This window comes from Lithobates pipiens, unplaced genomic scaffold (genome assembly GCF_037356315.1).
Source record: "Lithobates pipiens isolate NorthernLeopardFrog02 unplaced genomic scaffold, aLitPip1_a1.2 Scaffold_8, whole genome shotgun sequence".
Lineage (NCBI taxonomy): Eukaryota > Metazoa > Chordata > Amphibia > Anura > Ranidae > Lithobates > Lithobates pipiens.
The window spans coordinates 318,902,974-318,912,544 of record NW_027507903.1 but is presented as its reverse complement, the minus strand read 5'-3'; the positions used below and the strand labels follow the sequence as shown (position 1 = coordinate 318,912,544).

The 9,571-nt window shown below is 45.4% G+C and overlaps 1 long non-coding RNA gene across 1 annotated transcript; it reads right to left on the bottom strand.

Moving 5' to 3' along the window:
- Positions 1–6,003: 6,003 nt before the first annotated feature.
- LOC143963271 (uncharacterized) lies at positions 6,004–9,221 on the bottom strand. Its single transcript, XR_013270929.1, has 3 exons — positions 7,057–9,221; positions 6,895–6,969; positions 6,004–6,483 (listed from the first exon to the last, which is right to left on the bottom strand). It is a non-coding gene; the product is annotated as an uncharacterized LOC143963271 (long non-coding RNA).
- Between the last annotated feature and the right edge of the window lie 350 nt (positions 9,222–9,571).

Here is a 9,571-nt window from a genome sequence, read left to right as displayed (position 1 = left end):
TAAAAAGATACATGTTGTCATTTGCCAACTGGCTCCTTTTTACAGTGTGAAGCGTGGATCCAGGTAGGTTTCCCTTCCAATTTCACTGAGGTTGCTGTAGTCAATAGCACCTGGAAAGGACCCTCGAACCTTGGTTCCAGTGTCTTCCTGGTATGTTTCTTTACATACACATAGTCTCCCGGTTGTAAGTCGTGAGTACCTGTGACAGAATTAGGGTCTGGAAGAGAAGAATACACACTCTTGTGGATTTTAGTTAGACGCTGTTGCAATTGTATCACATATGTAGTTAAACTATCACATTGCAATTGCATACTTTGAGGAAAATATAAACCTAATCTGGGTACACTCCCAAACAGTATTTCATATGGGGATAACCCGGTTTTTCCTGTTGGGGTGTACCTAATAGAGAACAAAGCTAAGGGTAGGCACTCAGGCCATGGTTTGTTCAACTCCTGCATGGCCTTTTGTATTTTCAGCTTGATTGTACCATTTACTCTTTCTACTGATCCTGAACTCTGTGGGTGGTAAGGAGTATGAAAACTTTGTTGAACCCCTAACATTGCCATCACATTTTGCATTATTTCTCCCGTGAAATGTGTCCCCCTATCCGATTCTATTGTTTCTGGGAGACCAAACCTAGGTATCAGCTCAGTAATCAGTTTCTTGGCGGTGGCTTTTGCCGTAGCTGATTTCACAGGATAACTTTCTGGCCAGCCTGAAAATAGGCAGATGCACACGAGAACAAATTCAAAAGGGCCGCTCTTAGGCATTTGTATGTAGTCAATTTGCAGTCTCTGAAAGGGATATTGGGCCCGGACCTGATGTTTACGTGGGGTTTTCACTCTCTGTCCTGGGTTATTTAACAGACAGATTTGGCATGCAGCACAGTAGTTCCTTGCAGTACTACTGAATCCAGGGGCTAGCCATCCTTGGCTTACAATCCTATACATAGAATTGGAGCTGACATGAGTGGGCAAGTGGACAGCTGCTGCCATTGCGGGGTATAGAGAGGCGGGTAGACATATTTTTCCTCCCTCTCTCCATACATTGTCAAGGCCTGGTGCAGCTCCCTCCTTAACCCAACGGTCCTTCTCAGTAGTCCCTGCTTGTTCCTGTAGTTCGATCAGCTGCTGCCATGTGGTTTCGGGCATACTCACCTGTACCGTGGCTAAGGTCTCAGGGCTTACTTCCCCTAGAGCTGCCTTCTTTGCAGCTAAATCTGCAAATGCGTTTCCTTTTGCCTCAGTTGTTTTTGCGCTCGTGTGTGCCGCTATCTTCATAATGGCTACTCTTCTAACTTTTTGAAGATTGTTCAGGACTCTTTTGATTCCTTCACCATGTTTAACAGGTGTGCCTGCTGCTGTAAGGTAACCTCTAGCTTTCCATATGTGGCCATAATCATGTGCCACACCGTAGGCGTATGCAGAATCAGTGTAAACGTTCCCTTCTTGTCCCTCTAAGTGTTCTAAGGCTTTTTCTAAAGCTGTTAGTTCCGCGTCTTGTGCAGACATGTGTGCTGGTAGTGACTTTGCCTCAATTACCTGTGTGTCCGTTACCACAGCATAACCTGTGTGATATTTACCTTTGTCATCGGCAAATCTACTACCATCTATGTACAGTGTGTGTTCTGCATTTGCAATGGGTGTGTCTGTGACATGTGGGAACCCCGTGGTCTCTTGTTCCATAAGTTGAAAACAATCGTGTTCATCAGATGTTATGTCATGAAATGAAAGTGTGTCAGAATCCTGAGTTTCTTGTGCTGTGCCTTCACCATTACTCCCCCCTGTCAAATCTGTCTGTAAGGGTAAAAGTTGTGCAAAGTTAAAAGAAGTGCATCGCTGGAAGGTAACATTGGGAGGTAGGAGCAAGGTGCATTGCAGACGCAGCTGCCTCGCCATTGATATGTGTTTTGGCTGAACCTGTGACAAGATGGCGTGTATGTCATGTGTGGTATGTACCACTACAGGATTGTCTAAGACAATTTCTGAGGATTTGTCAATGATAATTGACACTGCTGCGACTGCTCGTACACAGGACGGTGATCCTCTAGAGACAGGATCGAGAGCCGCTGAGAAGTATGCTACCGGCCTTTGTTTGATGTGTTGTTGTGTCAACACCCCTGTTGCGTGTCCCGTGATTTCAGCAATGTACAAATGAAATGTTTTGGTATAGTCAGGGATCCCGATCGCAGGTGCCGAAATTAGTAACTTTTTTAAGGTGCTAAAAGATTTATGACCTGCTTCTGTGAGTACATAGGGTACTATTTTCAAGCAATCATATAATGGCTGCATCAGAGAACTGGCATGTGGTATCCATTGTCTACAATATGACACTATTCCCAGAAACATACGAAGTTGCTTAAAGTTGCGTGGGACATTCATTTGTCTTATGGCCTGGACTCGTTCTTCAGTGAGGTGTCGAGTCCCCTGGGATATACAGTGGCCCAAAAAGACAACCTTTTTCTGGCATACCTGTAACTTAGTTCTATTCACTTTGCACCCTTTTTCAGCCAGGAATTGTAACAATGATAGAGTGGCTTTTAAACAAGTATCGTTATCCGGACAACATAACAATAGGTCATCTACATATTGCAACAATACACAAGTGTCAGGTGGTTGCCATTCCCTATTTTTACTTTTAAAGGTTTAGTCAGTGGGGCATCGGACAAAAGACCGTCATAACCACTTATGGGTATGGTGTCACGGGAGGTCATGTGTGGAGGGACTACTGAATCAGATAATAAGCTGCGTGATGCTCCTGTGTCAACTAAACAAGGAATATGTTTACCTTCCACCTTCATCAACATGTGGAGCATTTTATTCTCTGATTCAGCTAGGACTGGGGCAAGTCATGCTGTTGGATCGTCCCTATCGTCGGTACGCCTCTGTCTGTTGTCCCTCGTGTCTCTGTCCGTATTTCCTTCCTGTTCGTCCTTTATTCTTTTCCTACAGTTTCTTCTTATATGTCCCACCTTGTTGCAGTAATAACAGGTAAGAGGTTTACGGGAGGAATTCCCTCCTTCATTGACCCGGGCAACAGTGTTAACTCCCGGTGTCCTTCTGTGTTTAGCTTCTGCTAAATCAGCCTCTATGCCTTGTGCTTTCTGCAACAATGTTCCTCTGTCCCGTATGGCTCTCCATTCGGGAGTACATGCCTTCAATTTGTCACCTATTTGGGGTACTAGTCCTTCCATAAACTGTCGATTGAAAGCCCTAATGGTGACGGGTAAGGCTAAATCTAGACCTTCGTCAGCCATCATGCTTTCCATGTTGAGGTAAAATTCTGTAACAGTCTGACCTGGGGCCTGTTTTATGGGCGCTGTCGAACCCCTTTCCTGCTGTTTCCCTTGGCAAAATTCTCGTAACTGATTAATAAACAGGGGTCTAGAGTCTATGTGACGGGGGTGTATTCCTGGTGGATCTGCCGCTGGATCCCCTTGTGGTCTATGTGGAGCAATTTCATTCATAAATTGATTAAACATCGTCAGTGTCATTTTATGTCTACACAAATCTTCCCCATCTTGCCAAGCTGCTTCATGTGTGTCTAGTAATTGTGTCACGAATCTACAGAATGCGGCAGGTTTTGCTACGGGATCAGGAGCATTCTGTATTAATGCCATAAGAGTGTCAGCCGACAAAGGTGCCCATGTCCTCAGAACGACTTGTCGAGTCACTGTAGGTGGCTGTCCTGCTTGACCCGCATTTGGATTATTTACTTGTATTACCCTAGTCCGACTGTGGACTGGAGCTACGGGCTCTGGTCTTTGAGCTCCGCAATGTACACATTCCTGTGCCCAGTCTGTATTCTGGGTACCGCATACTCGGCATACCCATCCTCTTCCTCTTAAGGAAGGATAAAGTTTTGGTCTTTCATTACCCGGTTTGGTAGTGCTATAAGGAGGTGGAGTACCTTCCGTTTCTACTCCATCCTCGGGAGCTGAAGGGAGACTCTTGCGTCGGACCTTCATATCCCATCCACCCTGTTCATGACAATACTTCCATCCCTCCTCTTTAGCCCTGTTGGAAACCTTAATTAAACATTGTATTTGTGATACCCATCTGTTCTGCAGGACCTCTCCCTGTCTGTCTCTCTTTATATTCTCCCAACCTTCTACACTTAGCCCATTTTCTCCATCCATTCCAAATTTCTTGAGAACTCTATTCGTGCCCTGTGCCTTGTCCTTCCCATACAACATTGTAATTATGTCTTTAACAGCATAACATTTCTGAGATTCCTCCTGGGGTTTACCATGTGTCTGGCCCATTTTGACAGTCTTGCCTAGGTGACGTTTGGATCACTTACTAAGTGTCTCGTTGCCTTCTCCTCCTAGGGTGCCAAAATACTAAAAACCTCTCCTAGATGAGATTTCTGAAATCGAATTACTTTATATGCTAGCCAACTGACAAATATTATGACCAGACTGACGGCTACAACATATACAAGCATTCCTTTTGGTGGCCAAACACATATAACTAGATCTCCGGACTTTGTGGAGACCTTATTCCCTTCCCATTACCATGGAATCTCTCAGCATTCGTTTCTTATTCCTGCTTTATCGAGGCAGTCAGGACTTATACTTTCAACCCGTTTTTAGGCTCATGAATCAAAAAGCGTATATCAAACTTAAGTGTCGGACCCCCAAAGTACTCTTACGAGTTAAAGGCGCATTCCGTTACTCATTGGGATGATATATGTTTCAATTCACACCATACAAACAGGGCTTATCTCAGTCACAACAGACAGATGACAAGGAGACAGACAAGAAACAACGGTAACATAAGTCAAATATTAAATTCAAGACTCGCTTACTACAGAGGTTGGTTTTACCTGAAGAACAATTCAGACAGATCAGGTGGGCACAAATCTAAGAAGCACAGAGTTTATAAGAAAATAAAGCTTTTCTTACCTGCGCAGGTTTTGTCTGTGGTTCCTGATGTGCCCGACCTCTTCGTTCCGTCCTTATGTTCGTTCGCCTCTTGTAGTTTCTTCAGCGAGTCCCTGTTCGGGCGCCAAAAATGTTAGGTGTGACTACAGCAAGCCACCTACTCATCAAGTTATGTTACCGTTTCCCAATTATTATTAGAGTTCTTATCTAAGCAAAGAGACACGGAAAGAGGTTCTCAGTATTTCTGCTCAGAAGGCTGCACCCAACTCTCTGAGTCTCTTTATTAACACAGCTCTTATATACACAAAAGACAGGCTTCAGGAATGTTGAAACACAACAACAAGTTTCCATAAAAGGCAATTCTCTAGGCGTCTTCTGCTTTTAGAGCTGATGTGGCAGATGGTCTTTAAGATAAGGTTTCTTCTTATGTGTACGTGACTTAAGGATGAGGTGTCTTTAAGATACTTAGGACTTAAGGATGAGGTGTCTTTAAGATACTAAGAATGAAACAGACAAGATAAACATTTAGTGAAACATACTGTCAACCATCTTGGTTTTCTTATACCTTGATCCTCACAGTGAGAACCCCTCATAATGGACACAGTGGGTGTACAGACCCGGGAACTCAGCACAGGGATGGTGAGAACCCCTCATAATGGACACAGCAGTTGTAAAGACCCCAGAAATTAGCACAGGGATGATGGGAACCCCTCATAATGGGCACAGCGGGTGTGCAGACCTCGGGGGGGCAGCATTTTAGAATTATTGGCTATATTTTTTTCCTGCAGCTGCTGGTGGAAGGGAGAGGAGAAAAAGACAATTTCAGATGCTGCAAGTGAGGGAAAATACAGCCCAGTTCTAGTAAATGGCATGCTGCACTAGTATCAGCAGCAGTAACCTGGAGAATCCCTATGGACTAGTAATGGGCAGCAGCCTGGTCGCCAGCAGAAGAAAGAAACAAACAGAGCCAACACAATGACTGCCCTGCACAGCACTGATATCAGTAATAGCATTGTGTGTGTAGCTGGACACTGATCATCACTCACACACATCCTCTGCTTCCAACCTGCTGTGCAGTGATCGGGGGAGGGGGGGACATTCCAGGGAGCTCAGGGGTTATCAGGAAGAGCTGAACTGAACGCTGATATCATATCATCCTGTCCTTAAAGTTGCAGACAGCGAAGGAACGATTTACTGTGCCATGTAATGGGCGGGCTGAGTGTGTACAGAGCAGTCAGTGTATGCCACCAGCATTTCATATTTAAAATACTATTTCCCTGGAAAATACTAAAAAAGTTGTACTTACTCCCTGCATCTGCCGCGTCTGGCTGGTCACCTTCCGGCGCATCCCCAGCAGCCTCTCCAGGGCAGGTCTCCTCCACCTCCTGCTCAGCAGCTGTTGATCAATTTAATATAGAAAAGACAATTACAATCTGCAGTGTACAACAATCTCACACACATTAGTACAAAAACATTGAAACATGTATGATCACTCAGCAGCAGATACCAGCAAGATTATACTAACTTACATGTGGGTGTTGCCGCCTCAGCCTCCTCCTCCTCCTCAGTCTCCCCTTCTGACTGCACGATGACGAGACCTATTTAATAATAAAGGAGAAATGATGAACTTTACAATGTTCAAGCTTTAAAGATATTACTATAAATACTGTATAAAGATAAAATTAAATAATTATCCATTAGCATGGCAATCCAAAAATAAATTACAAAAACAGTAAAAAAAAATAAAAACAGGGAGGCACTTACCTGTCCTGGTTCCAGCGGCGAGTGCTAGGTGCACGACACTGATCAGGCGCCTCAGTTCAGAGCGGCGACGTTCTGTCAGATTACGTAAATTACACAAGCGCTTGCGTTACCTGACAGAACGTCGTAGAGGCTCCACCTGTCACTGCTTGAGTGAGAAGCAATGACATTGGAATCGACAATGGAAGGCTGGACAAATGGAAAAGGATCCTGTATTAGTGTCACTACTACAGTAATACTGTACTTACTGGGTGTTGATGCGGAGGATGATGATGAGGACTCCTCCTCCGGCCTCGGCTTCCGGCGGCGCTCCTGGATACGATCTTTAAATAAAATCAAACACAACATGGTGAATGCCCGATGCTTGCCAATCAAAAAACCCTCCTGCACAATGTAATGCTGACACCAACCTTGATGAGCCAGGAGCTGGCTGATCTCCTCCTCCCCTATGCCCTCTAAAAGCTCCGCCTCATGGGGGAGGAGAGGCACCCGCTTCCCTCTGCGACCCGACTGCCTGCGTTTACGTGCAATGGAGCTGCAAAACAAAAAGAGAAGAGAAACGGGTTCCATAATTAATCGACAATTGTAATCTGAAAATGACATCAACACAGGAAACAATTGTAGAATGAACCAGTAGTATGAAATGCAAATGGAATTTTTGGATTAGGCACTTTTTTTCATTTAGCCCAAGATTTTCACTTTTTTTTTATTAACCAAATTCATTTTAAGAAAAAGGTATGCTTTTTTGGTCCATAATAAAATATAAAAGACACGATTGGGATTGTGCCGAGTAAATAAATATTCATATAAATGTCCACTGTCCAGTCCACCTTTCTAATTAGGCGCTTGTGTGAACTGTGTATGGTGTAAATTACCTTTCTTGTGTCTTTTGCATTAACCACTTGTGGATTTGGACCCCTCCACATATGGTGGCAGGTCCGCAAGCTGGTTAAGTCCAGCCACCATAACAAAATATTTTTTTTTTTTATACTTTAGGGCCGGTTCACACAGCGGGCGATGCGAGGCGACACGACTCGCCTCGCCGCTATCTTACAAGTCGCCCCCGTTCTGTACAATGGAACCGTTCTGAGAGGAGCGACTCGAGTCGCTCCGACTCAGAAAAAAGGTTCCTGTACTACTTCTGGGCGACCTCGGGGCGACTTGCATTGACTTCTATACAGAAGTCATTTGCAAATCGCCGCTGAGGTCGCGGCAGGTCGCGGGGAGGCAAGTCGGTGTCGCCTCGCATCGCCCGCAGTGTGAACCGGCCCTAACTCTTTTTTTCAATAACAAAATATGTAAAACCCAGTGTGGTGATCTAATGCCACCAATAAAAGCTCTATATGTGGCGGGAAAAGGGCATACATTTAATTTGGGTAGTACATCGCAGGAGCGTCCAATTGTCAGTTAACCACTTCCTGACCGGCGCACGACAATGTACGTCGGCAGAATGCCACGGGCAGGCATATTGGCGTACAGGTATGGGCATTTCTATATGCCACCCTGCCATCGCGTGCGTGCCGCCAGTCGGGACCCCCATGAGTCCGGTCGGGGGTCCCGCGGGCTCCATCGCTGTGGGGATACCCGCGATCGTCTCGCTGGGCGGATGAACGGGGAGATGCCATAAACAGCATCTCCCCATTCTGCCTAGCAACAAGTGACTGATCTCTGCTACATGTGATTGGAGCAGAGATCAGTGTTCAGTCACTAACACACAGCCACGCCACGCAAAGTTAAAGAGGAAGTAAACCCCTTCAAACCACTTTGACCTACAGGTAAGCCTAGATTAAGGCTTACCTGTAGGTCCAAGCAATATCTCCTAAACCTATATGGTTTAGGAGATATTTGCCCGAAAATGGGCACCGCTGTCTACGGCGCATGCGCCGTAGACAGCGGCGCGCAGGCGCACTAAATGCGGCAAGTCCAAGAATGGATTTGCCTAATTTGTCGACTCCCGTGCGCATGCGCGGGAGTGACGTCATCGCGGCTTCACCGATGTCATTGGTCGGAGCTGCGAGACGCCACCAGCAAGATGGATGCGGCGGACTACAGGGATCAGCGGCGACTTCGCTGGCTCCTGTGTCAGGTAAGTGACACATAATGAGCTACTATGCGATGCATAGTAGTCCATTATGCTTTACCTTTGCAGGGAAAAAAAGAGGAAGTAAACTCATCAGGGTTTACTTCCTCTTTAAGGCCCATACACATGGTGGGACTTTTTGACAACAAACATGCAAATTAGCTGTTTTGGAGCAACATCCGACTGTGTGTACGCTCCATCGGACAAACTTTTTCTGTTTTCATCTGACTTTTGTTGGCTGTGCGAACGGACAAACTTTCTGGCAACAAAAGTGCGATGGAGCAAAGTCCGAACCGTGTGTACGCAAAAGTATCGGACTTTTGTACAAGGTACAAACACGCATGCTCAGAACCAATGCAAAAGATCAGACAACAATACAGAAGTTCACCAAAGGTAGCGCTGGAGTCACTGAACGTCCTCTTTTGAAGCAGCGTCAGTACGTTGTGACATCATTACGTTCGTGTTTGTTATGAAAAAGTCCGACCGTGTGTATACAATACAAACTTGTCCGACTGTGTGTATGAGGCTTTAGTAACACTCCCCTAGGACAGACTTAAAGTGGAGGGCCACCCTGAAAAACAAAAACATTTAAAAAATTCTAAAAAAAAAAAATGAAAAAAAATTTTTTTTTTTAACTTACCAGAAATGCCTGTTGCTAGGCACTTTATCCTAATCTTCCTCTTCCGCGGAGATCTTCTGTCTTCTGTCTTCGTCGCGGCGTCTTCTGGGTAATGAGTCGCGCTGTGTTCTGGGAACTGTGTGTTCCAGAACACAGCGCGTCCCATTCGGAAAGCGCTGCGGGACTCGCGCATGCGCAGTAGCTGCGGGACTCGCGCATGCACAGT